The sequence below is a fragment of the Natator depressus genome, chromosome 6 (assembly GCF_965152275.1).
Source record: "Natator depressus isolate rNatDep1 chromosome 6, rNatDep2.hap1, whole genome shotgun sequence".
NCBI lineage: Eukaryota > Metazoa > Chordata > Testudines > Cheloniidae > Natator > Natator depressus.
In genome coordinates this window covers 58,415,472-58,430,772 of record NC_134239.1, presented here as the reverse complement: position 1 = coordinate 58,430,772, position 15,301 = coordinate 58,415,472, and the positions used below count along the sequence as shown (strand labels likewise).

General features: G+C 47.5%; 1 protein-coding gene across 3 annotated transcripts in view; it reads right to left on the bottom strand.

The window, feature by feature from the left end:
- LARGE2 (LARGE xylosyl- and glucuronyltransferase 2) overlaps nucleotides 1–15,301 on the bottom strand; it is a 52,940-nt gene that overhangs the window by 30,011 nt on the left and 7,628 nt on the right. For all 3 annotated transcript variants that reach the window (XM_074955345.1, XM_074955344.1, XM_074955346.1), the window contains exon 2: nucleotides 14,217–14,424. The gene's annotated coding sequence lies outside the window, so the exon portion shown is untranslated. The remainder of the gene's footprint in view (nucleotides 1–14,216; nucleotides 14,425–15,301) is intronic.

The window sequence follows — 15,301 nt, the reverse complement described above, 5'->3', positions numbered from 1 at the left end:
CTGGGAGGATGCACAGGGTGTGGTAGGAAGGGGAGTGACAGTCAAAGTAAATTGCCACCCACCCCCAAAAGTAAGAGGCACTAGTAAAACCATAGCCAGCAAGCACAGACCTGCCAGCCAGAAAGATATAATCTCCAAGTGCAATGCATACCTGCCGGGCTGGGCCTCCACATGTGCACAGACACTGCCCCAGGAAAGACATTTACCTCCAGCCCAACCGGCTCTTTCTTGTCCTTATGAAATCCCCATTCAAACATGCAATTGCTCCTCAATAGCTTCTTTATGTGCAGCCCATTCCTGGGCACGAGGGAGAGGGCTAGGGCTGTCCTACCCTCACATCATACATGAGCTGCTGCATCTTTCTGGGCTGAGAAAGGAGCAGCACTCTACCTTGCAGACACCAGCAGGGCCTCTTTCCTTGCCGCAGGTCTTCAGCAACATATGGGGGCACAGGGCGCATTAGCTACTGATTAGAGCAGAGAGCCTGAAGTCTTTGCCGTATAGGTTCCTATGTTGCACTCATCACCACAGTATCTGAGCACCTTCCAGTAGTGCATTAAGTGCTATGTGGAGCATGAGCCTGTCATGTGTAGTTTGTTCTCTCATCCTATCCTTGGGGGAGATGCATCTATAATGGAGTGTTTTGTTTTGGAAGGGTTTATTTTCTTTAGTATCCCTGTTGTTCTGTATTTATGTTAGAGAAGGCAAGGTCAACAAAAGGCACCTTGAATTTGGAGCAAAAGGTGGTGAGGTTTGTGATGGTCTCTAGGTCCTGTGGGAGTTCATTCCAGTCTCAAACTGGCCTCCAGCTGAGCATTACCCTCACCATAAAGAGGAGTCAGACTATCTCGGCTCCCCCCCACCTTTGAGAAGGAAGTGTTATCTAGAGGTTAAAACATGGACAAGTGAGTTGGCTGTCTGGCCTTTTAGCCCCCTCCCTGGAATAGTGGTCAGAATAAGGCGCTGAGATTCAGGACTCCTGGCTCTGCCACTGGCCCAGTTTGGGTCCCAGGGTGAGCTACTTCACCTCTGGATACCAGTTTACTCACACATAACTGGCTATAACAGCCAGGGGGGTTGTGAAGTTTCCATATTTAATATGTGTGAGGATCTTTGAGATCCTCCCATGGAAAGAGACACCACAGAAGGGCCCCCGCTCACTCCTGCTCCTTTCAATTGAGAGAGAGCACAACTCCCACCCCACCTCCCAGCACCTCTGCAGCAGTTGGTGAAGCTAGGATGCCTATATGAGAGACCTCTGCCTTGACCGAGCAGCTTGTATGGGCTGACTAGGGCAGCTCAGCCCAGAAGCCCCTATTGGCTACCTATATTGGAACCTCCCCATCTCATTGGCTGGGGGGCCAGAGGACTAGTTACTCCCTAGCATTAGCTATGGCAGTATCCATCCCATACCAGCAAAGCTCCTGCCTTCAGCCTCCAGAGCTTAGGTAGCAGGTGCAAAACCAGGACAGCAAGCCTTGCGTCATCACTGGTCAGTCTGCATGTGAGAAGCTCACTGCCCAGCAGAAAAGAAGGACAACAGGGATTGCAAGCAGAGCAAGAGTCCAGCTGAAAAACTGGGATGGGGCAAAGTTACCCTCCCTCCTTCACTACACTCATCATTCAGCCTCATGAGTCCTGGCTTCCAGCTGAGTGAATATGGCTTCTTCCAGAGTTCAGTAGAGTGCTCCAAGCACTAGTCTGGGTAGGCAAGTTCTGCCATTAGGTCAGACAGAGGACTCTGTCCCTTCCCCGACCCATACACACACAGTCCACTTGGCCTCTGTAGAATACTGAGCTCCTGCCCTTAGTGAGCAAGGGACCCAACTCCACTCCCAGGCCTGTAAGGGCCTTTCTTTTGACTCAGTCCTATAACAAAAGAACCAGAGCTCCCCTGCTGCTGGAATTAACCAGCTGGAAGAAACTGCTCTAGGGCAGATGGAATTTACAGCTGTGTGATGGAAGATTGCCTGGGGCATAATCAGAGCTGGGGCATTTTATGACATTTGTAGCTCTGCAGCTGAGATAACAATCAGGGAGATCACAGCTCCAGCTGCAGGTGTGTGACCTGGACAGGAAGCAATCGCCAGGGCCTCACAGGAGCAGCAGCAGTGAATGAACAACAGGAGTAGGAAAGGATTCCGGGAAAGGTGAGAATTAGGTATTGCCCACTGCTAGAGCCAGTCTGGCTGACCCTGAAATAAAAATGCCTATGTCTCTGCCTGCACGCACCTGGTACACTCAGGCCTCCACATGCAGGCTCCCACAGGGGCCTTTGCACACATGAAGGTATGTGCATGAGGGCACATGTGCCACAGACGGGTTCATGCATGCTAGTATCTACACACACCACTTGTTGTATTCTTCTGGCTGTCTTTATGCTTCCCTCACCATTTTAGCAGGGCTCCCTCCCCCCTTCCCTCTCCAGCCAAATGCTCCTCGCTGGCTCCCTTGCTCTGTGCAGACACATGCTGCCAGTGGTAAGATGAGAGGTTTCCCACTAATGCCTTTCTCCGCCACCCCTCTCTATTAGAAGGGTGCAGAGCAATGAGTGCGGCTTATAGCGAGGTGTTGTTCTGGCTTTCCCAGAGCACAGAACTCTGCTCACCACAGGAGCCATCTATATTACTCTTCTGCAGCTCCCAGCCCAGCAATCTCCCCATTCTTTGGTTAACAACTGATTCATTCCTGCTGCTTTCTTTAAAGTCACCCCCTGCCTGCTTGAGCAGTTCTGGTACTGGCTGCTCCCAGGAAGAGCCTTTTCCCTTCCCCTAGCCTAAGGGCTTACCTTTGCATGAGCAGCTCAGCCCATGCAGGGCCATTACAATAGGACCCATTCAGGGCCCCAGCCTGGCTGCCCTTTCCCTATTCAGACTATTGTCAGGTGAACAATTAGTTTATGGAATGCCGGTGCAGGGAATTTCTTCCTTGATTTGTGCCATTTCCCCCCCAAAGGTGCATGCCAGGGTGTTGTACAAGAGCACAGCAAGAGGACTATATATTGGTCTCCTCAATAAGAATCTCATACACAAAGTGGCAGCACCATACTAGGATTTGAGGTCACTTCCTTATAACAAATCTATCCAAAAACGATTAAAGAAGCCGTTCAGTTAGTAACAAGACCATCCTAGCTCCTAGGTTCAATGTTTTTCCCCAGCAGCTCTTCTGAGGCTGCTGCTAATCCCTTATCTCCCATCATAACACACAGCTGGACACTACACAGGAGGGGTATGTGTCAGAACTTCCTCAACATGTTTGCAACTGCAGGTGGTAACAGCAGCCATTAAGGGGACCAGCAAAGGAGATTCAGGGCTTGAGACATCTCCTCCTCTAACCATTACAACATAAAAAAAAAGGGGCGGGGGGAAGTGTCTTGCTCATTTTCTACTATTAGAAATGTTAAATCTGTTCTTCCCTGACAGTGGCAGACTGTGAGGAGGTGGGGCTGTCTTAGACTCTTCATAGCGTTAGCCATCTCCCATTCATTGAAAGCAGTAGGGTGGCAGGATGTGTTTAACATTTTAGAGAAAGTGAATCTCTCTCCGTTGTTGGAATTAGGTGTATGTTATCAATAGGTTTGGACAGCAATGGTGTGTCACCTATGTATGCAACACATGCACTAGATGCCACAGAATTCATTAAAAAACCCATGGCCCAACTGGCATCCCACAGGTCAGATCCAGTCACTGGGGGATTCCATCCAGCCCCCCCCCCACATTGTAGAACAAAATTGCATCCTCTGCATAGTGTGACCTCACACACATTGTACATGTGAGGTCCTGCTGCATGGAGGATGCCCTTTTGTGGAATGTCACTAAAATGGTTGTGCCACTTAAGGCATCCAAGTGTAGAACTGAATTATCCATGACAGAACAGACTGAATGGTGTGACGCCTTCGTCAGGATGGAAAGTTTAGTGCAAAACTTGTTCGCTAAAAATTGTTGCGTGCCTTATTAAAAATGTCCTGGCCTGCCACGGTTTGACAGCCACACAAAAATCTTTTCCCTGGGAGGTGTCCAGCATTTACTGCCTTGCCTCATGGGATATCACACTAGTTTTGGTGAGTGGAAGGCCTAAATTGCTAAGGCAAGAACCCCATGCAGGGGAAGTGGAGGGAGGGAGAAGGTCCGCAATTTTTTAAATTCCTCCCTGGCTTCTTTCTCCATCAAAATTTTAAATAAATTTTTAAAAGGCCCCATTAGTTTTTTCCCTTTTACAGGTTACCTTTAAATCTCATCACACCACCACAGTGACAGAGGTAACATAGGGATCATTTCACATACTGCTGAAATGCAAACACGTCTGGGAGGGAGTAGGACAGCAGCTGAAAACTACACAGCAGTTCAGAGGAGCAAAGGAAGTGGGGAAGAACAAAAGTGAAACTGCAGAAGGAATTTACAGAGGGAGAATGGAATTCAGCCAGGAAAGCAGAATTAACACCTCTACGCTCAGGATTACTGTCCCCTGGTTTTATGACAAGTGGGACCTTTACCAGGTGGCAGGATCTTGCTTCAACATCTCATCAGAAAGATAACAACCTCTGGCAGAATAGCCAATGTATTCCACAGTCATAGAACAGTGCTCCAGAATATGAGTCTTCATTAAAAAAAAAATAGTCTGATCTCCCTGGCTGCAAAGAAACCCCTGAAAAGTTTAATGTAATGTAACTGATGCAGTGATGTTTTCCTGAGTCTGCAGACAGCCTGTATCACATTTTTCTTAGTCATGCCCATGTGTCAAACCCCTCTCCAGCCAGTTGGCTCATTATTACACACAGTTCTAAGACTCCAGCACCTAAGTACATATTCCATAAATTAATAGAAAAATAACACATCCTCTATTCTCAGACAGAATTATAGTGCTCAGATAAGGAAGAGGGACAGATTTCCCCACACACTCATGTTGTATAGCAGCTTGCTTCATAAGTCTATGGAGTACAGATATTAGAATCTAGTCATCAGTAATGCTGCCAGAATCTCAGGCTTTTCCATAACACTGCAGCCATAGGTACAGGTACTATGGAAATTTAGAGGGTGAAGAGTCCATCTAAGCCACTGGGACAATAGCAGAGTTGTTGTCCCCATCATTGTATAGACTCACCACACTTGGAGAGAGATTTTCCGTCTAAATGTCAGTGTCACAGCTATGCCATGTCTGAGTTAATGCTTTCCCTCTTCTCTCTGACAGGATACACCCTCTGATGGGACACACTGAACAGCCCTACCTCTACCTGCAGTCCAGCAAGAGAGGGGAAAAGGAAGAGTCCCCTGGCTGATGGAACACACACCCCATCCACATCTGCCTCACCTATGGAGAAACTAGGAGTATTCACCCAATTTCACCCTTCAGACAGACTGGTTTGTGGGGATACACTGGCAGCAAGAAACGATGTGCTGGGCTGAACTCAAGTGCAACAACCTGGAAGGCAGGAGCATAAAATCAGCTTCCTCCCATGCCACAGAAGAAGCCAGCAGCACAAAGACATGCATCAGACACCGGCTGACACCAGTCCCACCTGTCAGAGCCAGTCCAGTAACAGCAGCAGCAGCTGCTCCTTGGCTGGTCTCCAGGCACCTTGTGGCAGTTTCACACACACAGTTCAGCAGGGATCCTTTCTGGCGTGGTAAATGATACACCTGGGATAATTTAGTCTGGTAACAAGCCATATCTGAGCAGACCTTGAAAGAGCCTGTGTGTCACACCTGTCAGAGCCCAAGGCCAGGTCTACACTAGAGACTTTTGCTAGTATAGCAATGTCAGTTAGGGGTGTGATTTTTTGGTGACATTTCTGCAGCAAAAGCCCTAGTGTGCCACAGTTATACCAGCAAAAAAGGGCTTTTGGAGGTGTAGGTTTTTCGCTTGCTGGACCAGTGTACCAGCAAAAGCACTTTTTGGCGGTATAAGCTGCATGAACACTTTTGCCAGTATAGTTCCACCAGCAGTCCCTCCTAGTACAGACCTGGCCTACATGAGATCTCCGAACACCAGCACCAACATCCAGCTCCTCCATGGGCTTAAGCAAGAAAGTGTTGAGCCCTCTCCCTCCCTGCTGTCTGGAGCTCAGAAAGCAGCATTGCTCCCCACCTGCCTTGGGCAACTGACTAATAGTAAACAGCCACTTTGCAGAGCAGGGGAAGGACTGCACAACACAGGTACCATCCTTCACCAAGGCACTGCAGCAATGAGGGACACAACAACAGCACCAGCCTGGAGAAGGGAGAACCAATTCGATGCAAAGGCAAGGTACCTATCTTCTGGAGCCACCAGGACACCTGGTGTTGGGATGGTGCCAAATTGGTGTGGCCATACTGAATGAATGGTGTGAGCATAACTTGACATGACAAACGTGGCTGATTGGCTGTAGAGGATCCTGGGAGCAGGTTCCCTTTAAGCAGAAGCAAATTTGATAAAGAACTGGCAAAGTCTGCATGTATGATCGATATTGAACCTATTGGTCGGCAAATATGGGCCCATGCAAAAGTAAATATCACATGTATAAAGTTCCAGCCTGGAGCACAGGTCGACCTGGTTATAGTGACCTTACAGCAGGACCGTCACGCAGAGAGATAGAGCAAATGATTGCTGAGTGAATAAACGTGGGGTGATCTTCGTTCAGTACCACCCTCCCAGCCCGTTGTAAAATACTAATCAGGTAAAAATTAGTAACGACATGCCCACTGGGCATGCTTTTAAGACATGTAACTCCTTTGAGGAAAAAGTATAAGAATCAAGCAAAGTAAATTACTATGGTTGCGACTCCTTAATTAATGACTGAAGAAACAACACTGCTAGACAGAGTAGCCAAAATTCTGCTCCGCGGGCTCAAGTAGGACTATGAACCAGAGAGGTCTCAAGGCAACCAAGGCCTTGCCTCGAGGGAAGCCAAGACAGACCAGAGGGCTGAGAAAAACAGACCAGGAAGAAAGAAGCCATCTATAAAATTGGTAACCACCTCCATTTGCCAAGCAGGAACTGCGTGAGGCTTGTACAGGGCCTGTTTGTGTATATTTGTGAAAGAGAGACTCGTTAAGAGGAATGCATAGCTCTTAATGTCTAACGTAGGAATTATGTGCTTAATATAACCCTTTACCACTTGTGTAATTCCTTCTCAATAAACGGCTGTGTATTGAAGATAATTACTGTGGACCTTTTCCACTGGTATGACAGTAATCTGCACCACTGGGAGCCACTAAACATCCATTTCGGGGTAGTAGCATCCCCTCTTGTCAACGTTTGGTAGCAGAGGATGGTTTACTGTTGTGTTTAAGTGAAAAGGTCTTTAAAATGAATCAAACTGTGTATGATCTGGTTGCCCATTAAGAGCTTGGTATCTTGAATCATTGGTGTTAACTGACTAATTTGAATATTGTTCTGAATCAGTTCTGACATTAATTATAGCTCGGGGGCCAGATTTGGTTACAGTATGAAGAGAGGGAAATATACTGGTGAGGGGGTTTGTATTGGTTGTTCCTGGAGTCGATGATGTTTTGCAAACGCAGACAGGGAAGGGTCATCGTACCGGGGGCAAGGGGGATGCCCTGAAGCCCCTGGGTATGGTTGAGAGGTGCTTACTGAGACAGGAATGTGAAGATCTTGGCTCTGATCCATGGTTGCCTAACACTGTTCCTGTCCCAGACAAGGAAGGGTGTTTGGATGAAATGCTGTTAAAGTATCAGACATGTGGCACTCCTACTCCTAAAAAGGAACAAATGACAATGTTTGGACAGCATTTGGACAAATGCTGCTGTTTGGATTATGTATCAGGCTGTGAATAAGTTTGCAGAGGAACATGAGATTTGAAAACAGGAGAAGGAAAGTTTGCAACAGGAGCGGAAGAAGCTGAGATTACAAAAAGAAGGGATGAAAAGAGATTTGCAAAACGCAAAATGTACCTAATGTCCAGCAGATGGTTGCTTTAACTCAAACTTGTCAGGAATTGGAATGTGATATGGATGCACAAATGCAGGAAAAACAGAAGTATAAATTGGAGGCAAAATGATATAAAGGGGCTGTGTCAGTTTTAACTGAACAAGCTACAAAGCCACCTGGAAAAGAGAATCATAAGAAATGCACTGAAGTGACTAATAAACTGGAGTCTGCTTTGGTGGCTAGGAAAACTATTTGTAGCATGGCTTTTCATCATAATCCCTCAAATGATGAGGCTTGGGAAAATGTTGTGAAGGAGTGGCAGAGGGCAAAAGCACAAGACAAGGAGGAGGAATATGTAAAGCCAAGTGCCACTCCACCTCCATATGAATGTGTGAAAGAGGAAAAGAATGGCAAAAGGGTGTGTGTGTCATTACGGTCTGGCAAAAAGCGTGGGAGTGAAGCAGCAAGTCAGCCTATATACCATAACATTGATATACCCGTAAGGCATCCACAAGTGATTAAAAACAGAGATATAGAGCTAAATACAAAACTGATGGTACAATGGTGAAGGATCAAGAAGGGAGCTTGGTGTTCAAACTCCTGGATGAAGAGGATGAGCCTGTTGAATCAGGAGACGAAGCGGAAAAGCAGCCAGGATTGGTGGTTCAAATACCTAAATCCCCAGGCTATGTATTGGAAGAGACAACTCGCCCATTAACTGACAGTGAAAAGTAGGCATTAGCTAAGCAACTAGGTCCCTTGACTCAAAAAACGTGTCTGACTTGTTTAATGGGATACACTGTTAGAAAACTCTTGGATTTAGGAGACCTAAAGGGAGCTGGTAATAACTTGTGGTGGCCCTCGGAAGGGGAAGGGCCCTATGGAAGAGTCATTAGGTAATGTTACAAATTTCCCAGCCAATCACCTGTTCCCAGAAGTCCAACATCTTCCCTCCTATTCATTATAGTGAAAAGCAGGTTACAAATATACCTGAGAGATCCCAAAGGATCTCACAGCTCTTCACACAACTCTATTGAAATGTAGCCATTTCTGGAGCAGAAGAACACAGGTGGACAACATCTTGCACCACATTGTGGGCCAGAAGGGATTTTGGCCAAGGACACTGGGGCAAACAAATCCAACTCTTACAGAAATGCCCTGGGATGTTTCATGCTTCTGCACAGTTCACGGGGTCTCTGCTTTCAAGGCCCCATCTGAACACCACACATACAGCAAAGCACGTGAAGCCAGGTTAGCTACAGTGACAAGGATACAAGACTGATCTGAACCATCTGAGATGTGAACTGCTGCTTCCAGCCCATCCAAGGCTTTGAAAGCCTACGCTGAAGCCAGGAATCCATCCCATTCAGTGGATTACAACTCTTGCAAGCAGGCAACTATGGGTACCTCTGATCCAGGCCTGCATCTGCTGCATCCAGACCTGCTCAACTGTAAGGCGTGAAAGTTTATAAACTGTCACAATCTCAAACAACAAATGTTGACAAGGAAAGGTGCAAAAGTGAGACAAAGACTGAATTAGTCCAAACAAAAGGGCCTATTGATATAACTCAAGGACTGTGTTAAGATCATGCTTTGTAAACCAAAAAAAAAAAAAAAAAGTGTGGAACCATAAACCAGTGCACCAAAAATCAGCGTGTTGAATACTAGGCCTAACTGGTGAGCAAAATAATGAGGGGATGAGCTATTTGGTCCATCACATCCCTTCTGGAGTCCTCGAAGAAAAACTCTGGGGAGAAAAACTGGCTGCTGGAACAAGCTTCACCATCATGGCTGCCACTGCCATCCTCACTGTCTCTTGGGACCCTGGGCCTTTGTGATCCTAATCCTGAGGGACATCCTGACCAGACAGAGCCAAAAAGGGAGCCAAACGGCATTAGGGTTGCCAACCCTCCAGGACTGTCCTGGAGTCTTCAGGAATTAAAGATTATGTCATGTGATGAAAGATCCGACAACATTTCCACCTCCACCAGCTCTGGCTGAATCCCAACCCCCACATGGGATGTGAGACATCTCCCCTTACCACCTCCCCGTGTCCTTTTCCTTCCCTATCTTATTTCTTCTCTTTCCTATCTCTCCACTTCTCTCTAGTGAGAGTGTAGCCTAGCCAGCCAAGACTGCATATTTTGCAACACTGCTGTAGGCCTGTGATCTGAAAGAGGCAGCTAAAAGCAATGCCCTGCAGCATCTGGGCCCTGAACAGAACTACACCAGGTTTAGGGATACAGTGCCACAAGCAAGAGAACCCCACTGCTTAGCCTGGGTTAGCCCTAAAGGACATGAAGCTTCTGTAATAAGCAACCTTCTTTATTACTTTTTAAAATTTAAGATAATAACTCATTTGTGTACATGTTTCCCTGCTTGAACCTTGTAAAAAACTCTTGTTTCTTTTTCCTACTTAACAAATATTTATATAGTTTATTATAGGCTTGGCTACAAACATTGTCTTTGGTATGAAATCTAAGTGCAATTGACCTGGGTAAGTGACTGGTCCTTTGGGAGTGGGAGTAACTTGAATATTGGTGTGATTCTTGGTGTAAGGGCCCATCTGTCACAAGGATATGTTCACCTGGATGGCAAGATAGAGTACCCAAGGAGACTGTCTGACTCCATGTTCAGGCTGTTCTGGTGCCTGAGGAGTTTACACTTGATAATTGGTAGGTGAAATCTAAGTATAAAAGTCACAACCAATTTGAGTTGTGGTTCTTAACAGTCTGCCCTGAGTTGGTACTCATGCTCTTAAGTCACTGCAGGCAGCATTACAGCTAGGACAAAGAATTATTCCATCAATTTAGTGCTGTCTACACCAAGGATTAGATCAGTTTAACTGCGTTGCTTAGGAGTGTAAAAGTTTTCACACTTTTGAGACACAGCTATGCTGATGTAACTTTGGAGTACAGACCAGTGCATAGTGAAACACAGGCCCTGCCTTGGAGAGTTTACCATCTAAATAGACAAGACAGCTGAAGGGTGGGAAGAGAGGCACAGAGGGGTGGTGACTTGCCCAGCGTCATCCAGCAGGTTGGTGGCAGAGCTAGGAACAGAACCCCAGGTCTCCAGTCTCCCAGGCCAGTGTTCTGCTGACTAGACCCCTATCTGAAAGCCTGCCATGCAGTTGGAACCGAACGGCATCATGGGGAATTCAAGCTCATGCTCAGGAGATTCTGCCTTCCAACTTGGTTGATAGATTAATTCCCTTGCCCCACTAGCTTTTGCTATGATAACTCTTTGAAGGGCAATTTCAGGAGGAGGAAGAACCATGTCTCTCCTTCTTACTACACATAAGCCCTCGCTGCCCAAAGGAGACAGCACAGACTGGTAACACCAGGGCTGGCTCAAGCCTCCCACTCTGCACTGTATCTGTCTGGCAGGGGGCACCAGGGAGAGAAGATATCTGCCTTCCCCTTCCTACTACTGACATTTGTGAGGAGAAGGGATTTTATTTTCCATATGAAACCCAAGGTTTGGGTAGCTTGAATTTACTGCTAGCCTGGGGAGGGCACCACTGAGCCAGACACCTCTCCCCCTGCAGCTTACACCTGCCTCCAATCTAACCACAGTGCCCAGAGCAGGTGAGTAGTGTAAAAAGAGTGCAGTAACTGATGCTGGAACACAAGATAGTCTGCACACTCTGGGACATGCACTGCACTGGAATACCAGGGGATGGGGTCTCTGCAAGAGAGATAAATAACATGGGGGGAGATGAGCATTATATGAAGGTCATCAAATTGCAAGCATGTGATGGACTCACTGGCAATGACCGGAGCTTTCTAGCTCAAGCACTTTGCAACCCAACTGAACTGCATGGCTTATTTATACCTGTGCAGAGCCCACCAACCCAGCAATTACCCTGTAAAATACAGAAGGGGAAACATGTGCTTGCTTTGACTGAACATTATTTATTTGACTTCAAAGGCATAAACTTTCACTACAGTCACTTTAACACAAAGGTTTTGCTGGTCAATAACCCTGCAGTGGAACTTGACCTGTCTGGGCTGCAGCAACAGAGGCATTGCATCGTGGAGCAGGCAAGGACAGTCCCTCTGTATAATGCACCTGAAAATAGCAAAATCTGTCTGGGTTCTTCTGTACCAAGAAGATCATCAGTGAGGAGTAGTCACAGAAAACTAACTTGCCCTGCAAGCCCACCCAGGGAATTAAAAGAACAAACTCCCCACACCTGCGTGGCTTATCTAGATCACCCCTCTGGACAGTGTGTATGCTGGGAGTGGGGGTGGGAACTGGGAGTTCCCTCTCCCACTGACTCTGTGCCCAGGGAATGGACAGAGATGTGGGGAAATAAGTGAAGCTTTGGAGTTTGGCTAAGTGACCTCCCTGAGGAGAGGGACATGGTAAGAGAATGCAAATACCTGAAGGGCATGAATGATTACCAAGCAAGGAGAGAGATTAGTAACACCAAATCCACACACTTCATAGCCTAAACATTTTACAGAGCTCTCTAATTAAAGCCCCGAGAGTGCTGATTATTTGGGGGTTACAATTGGGGAGAATGAGAAAGAAGGGGATGAAAGGAAAATATAGGCTGAGCCCCAGGAAAAAGCTTCCTAGAGACTGACAATTAGGAATGGACAGATGAGGACGCATTTCACACTGTAATGGCTGCATCACTATGCTGGGACTTCATGTTTTTTAATTTCTCCTGGCAGACTAATACTGAGGCTGTGAGCAGAGGGCAGAAGAGATCAAGAGACAAGGTGGGGGAAGGAAGTTTGAAGGGCTTGAGGAGAATGCCAGGGTTGGGATTAACATCAACCAGAAAAGTGCTGAGACCAGCATGTCTCCCTTCACACTGAAGTCTCCTGCCTCACAGGAAAGTCTGACCTTGACTATCAGCTGCCAAACTATCAATGCTGTTTCCCCCAAACCAGGTTAGCCTCCTCCTCACAGACCTGGCTGCACAAAAGGCCCTTGTTCAGAGTCCTTATCTGGCTCAGGATGGGGAGGAGCCGGAAAGTCCTGCTGCTTAATGTCCTGTACAGATGCCAGGAGCCGTCAGAGCTCTGCATTGGGTTCATTAGGGGCTGGCTGGCTGGCAGGAGCAGCACTTTGCTAGTGCAGGTAATGAGGGAAACATCTCAGCACAGGGCATGTTAAAAATAAAGCAGTAAAAATAACAGCCCACTTATATGTGAGATTCATTTGAGTCCCCACGCCACAGGGTCCCTGCTGGGGGAGAAGGAGCCTCCTCCCACTGGTGTGGGTATTTTAGTAGGCAATGCTGCAGCCTGGCCATTTAGACGAGAACTGTCCGGGTTATGAGGTCAGTAGTGGAGGGAATAGCCTTGGCGGCAGCACACAGCCAGTGCAGGCAGCAGTTCCATAGGGACATGACCAAGGGAGCAGGTGAACCATGAAGTCAGCTAGCAGCAGAGCTGGGGACAGAATGCAGAAGCCCTGACTCAGGCTAGTGGCAGGGGGAAGGCACGGCCTTCTGAAATGAAGTGTACTGGCTTTAGCTTTGCCCCATGAGAGCTGGAAGGGGTGGGTGCAGGGGGCAGCCTGTCACTCATTTCCCTCCCGCCTATTCTTAGGCCCTTTCTTCTCCCATTTCCTTTGTTTCAATCTTCAATGAACAGGAAGAAAAGGGAAGGAGCCTTGACAAATCCGATCAAGGTTTAGACAAGCCAGGCCATGCACTAATGAGGGGCGGGGGAGGCAGCAGAGAAGAATGGCAGCCCCCAAAAATGCTTGGTGCACAGAAGGAGAGGGATTCATGCCAAACAGGGCCAAGAGCCACAAGGAGCAGGTCCCCAGTCTGCTCAAATAAATTGCTGAGGGGTCCCTTCTGGTCCTCCACCCTAAAATGGACTTTTCCCTTCCAATACTTTAATTCTCAAGTGAAGCAGCCCAGGACTCTGCCACTGTGTCCAGCTGAGCTTGAAATTTAGAGATCAAAGGTTCTCTGGAAACAAGAGGATTTGAGGAGGGGAATCTCCAAATGTGCATTAAAGGGACATCTCTCTGTAACAGACACAAAGGAAGATCCTTTGCTCACCAGGGTTTAGGTGGACAAAAAAGGACAAATGTTCTTCCTTCTCCTTTTACAAGGCAGGTGCTGTGGGAGGCTAACAGGAATCTCAGGGGCTGTCCTGTGGACTTAGCACACCCCCTAACCAGCGATGAGGAGTGGTGCCTGGCAATAAGTGACTGAGTAGAATGCGCCATTGAACAGAGAGGGAGCCAGAAATCCCAACGTCCTTCCCCATCTTACCTTCTACCCTAACCTCACTGGTCTGCGCAAGAAGAGACTGGGATAGCAGGAAACTGAGTATCTTTAACTTCTCTATAAGAGGAGCAAGAAAACCAACCTTTGGAGGATGCTGAGGTGACAGGGCTATCAGGGACACTAGGAGCAGCTGGCTCCTGTACTGGAGATCTGGTGGTAACACATTGGTTGAGGAGAAGCTTCCCCAATTACAGGTTCATGGCTTCTGCGGGCAGAGAGCAGGGGTAGCACCAGTATCACAGAGACTTCTGGTTCCAGCTAAATTTGGGGTCGTCCCATCTCACCATCACCTGGAAACCCAAAAGACAAAAACTGCTAAATTAATTAATTATCAGGTTACAAAACAAAAGGAGACTGGGAGAGAGATCAGGGCTAGGCCCCAGGAACAGCCCCAGAGGTGCAGCGGGTGAGGTGGAAACTCCTCAGTGTGAAGCCATCCTGCAGAAGGAGTCTAGGGACACATGCATAAAGGACCCTGCACCTTCACCAGCTCAGTCCCCTATGAGTCCCAGCAAGGGGACAATCTCACTTGAGCAGACTCTCCAAATCTAGGCATTAGGCCACTATAGTAAATAGGCTCAGAGCTGCAACTCAGAGCTGCACACACCCCCAAGCTCCAAGTACTGCATCCCGATGAAAGTTTATCCCTTCAGGATCCTTGTATCTCTGGTCAAATCGGTCTTAACCAAACTCTCAGTTGACCAGCAACATTTGGTCTCCCAATACTGCTGGTCTAAAGGTTGAGGTTGTTATGAAGCAGCATGGTCCTGTGGAGAGAGCACTGGGGTGGAACCAGGACTCCTGGGTTCTGTTTCTTACTCTGCCACTGACTCTATGTGGCCTTGAGAGAATCCCTTCCCCTATCAGTGCATCAGTTTCCCCATCTGTAACACGGGGATAAGGAAACGTCTTCCACCCCAGTGAAGTGCTTTGATCTCTATACAGTAAATGCTAAGTGTACTATGTCAAACTGGACCAGAAACTTTGGGGATACCAGAGTGTGATTAAGACAGTTGTTGCCTGTTGTGAGTTCTCCCTAGTGCAGGACTCCCTGGCTTTTCCCTTCATACAGCGTATGTATAAGAAATGGACAGAAACGGCACTGAACAACATTTAACCATTTCTCTGCCTGGTGAGCATCCCAAATTAGCAACCTGAGCCCCAGTG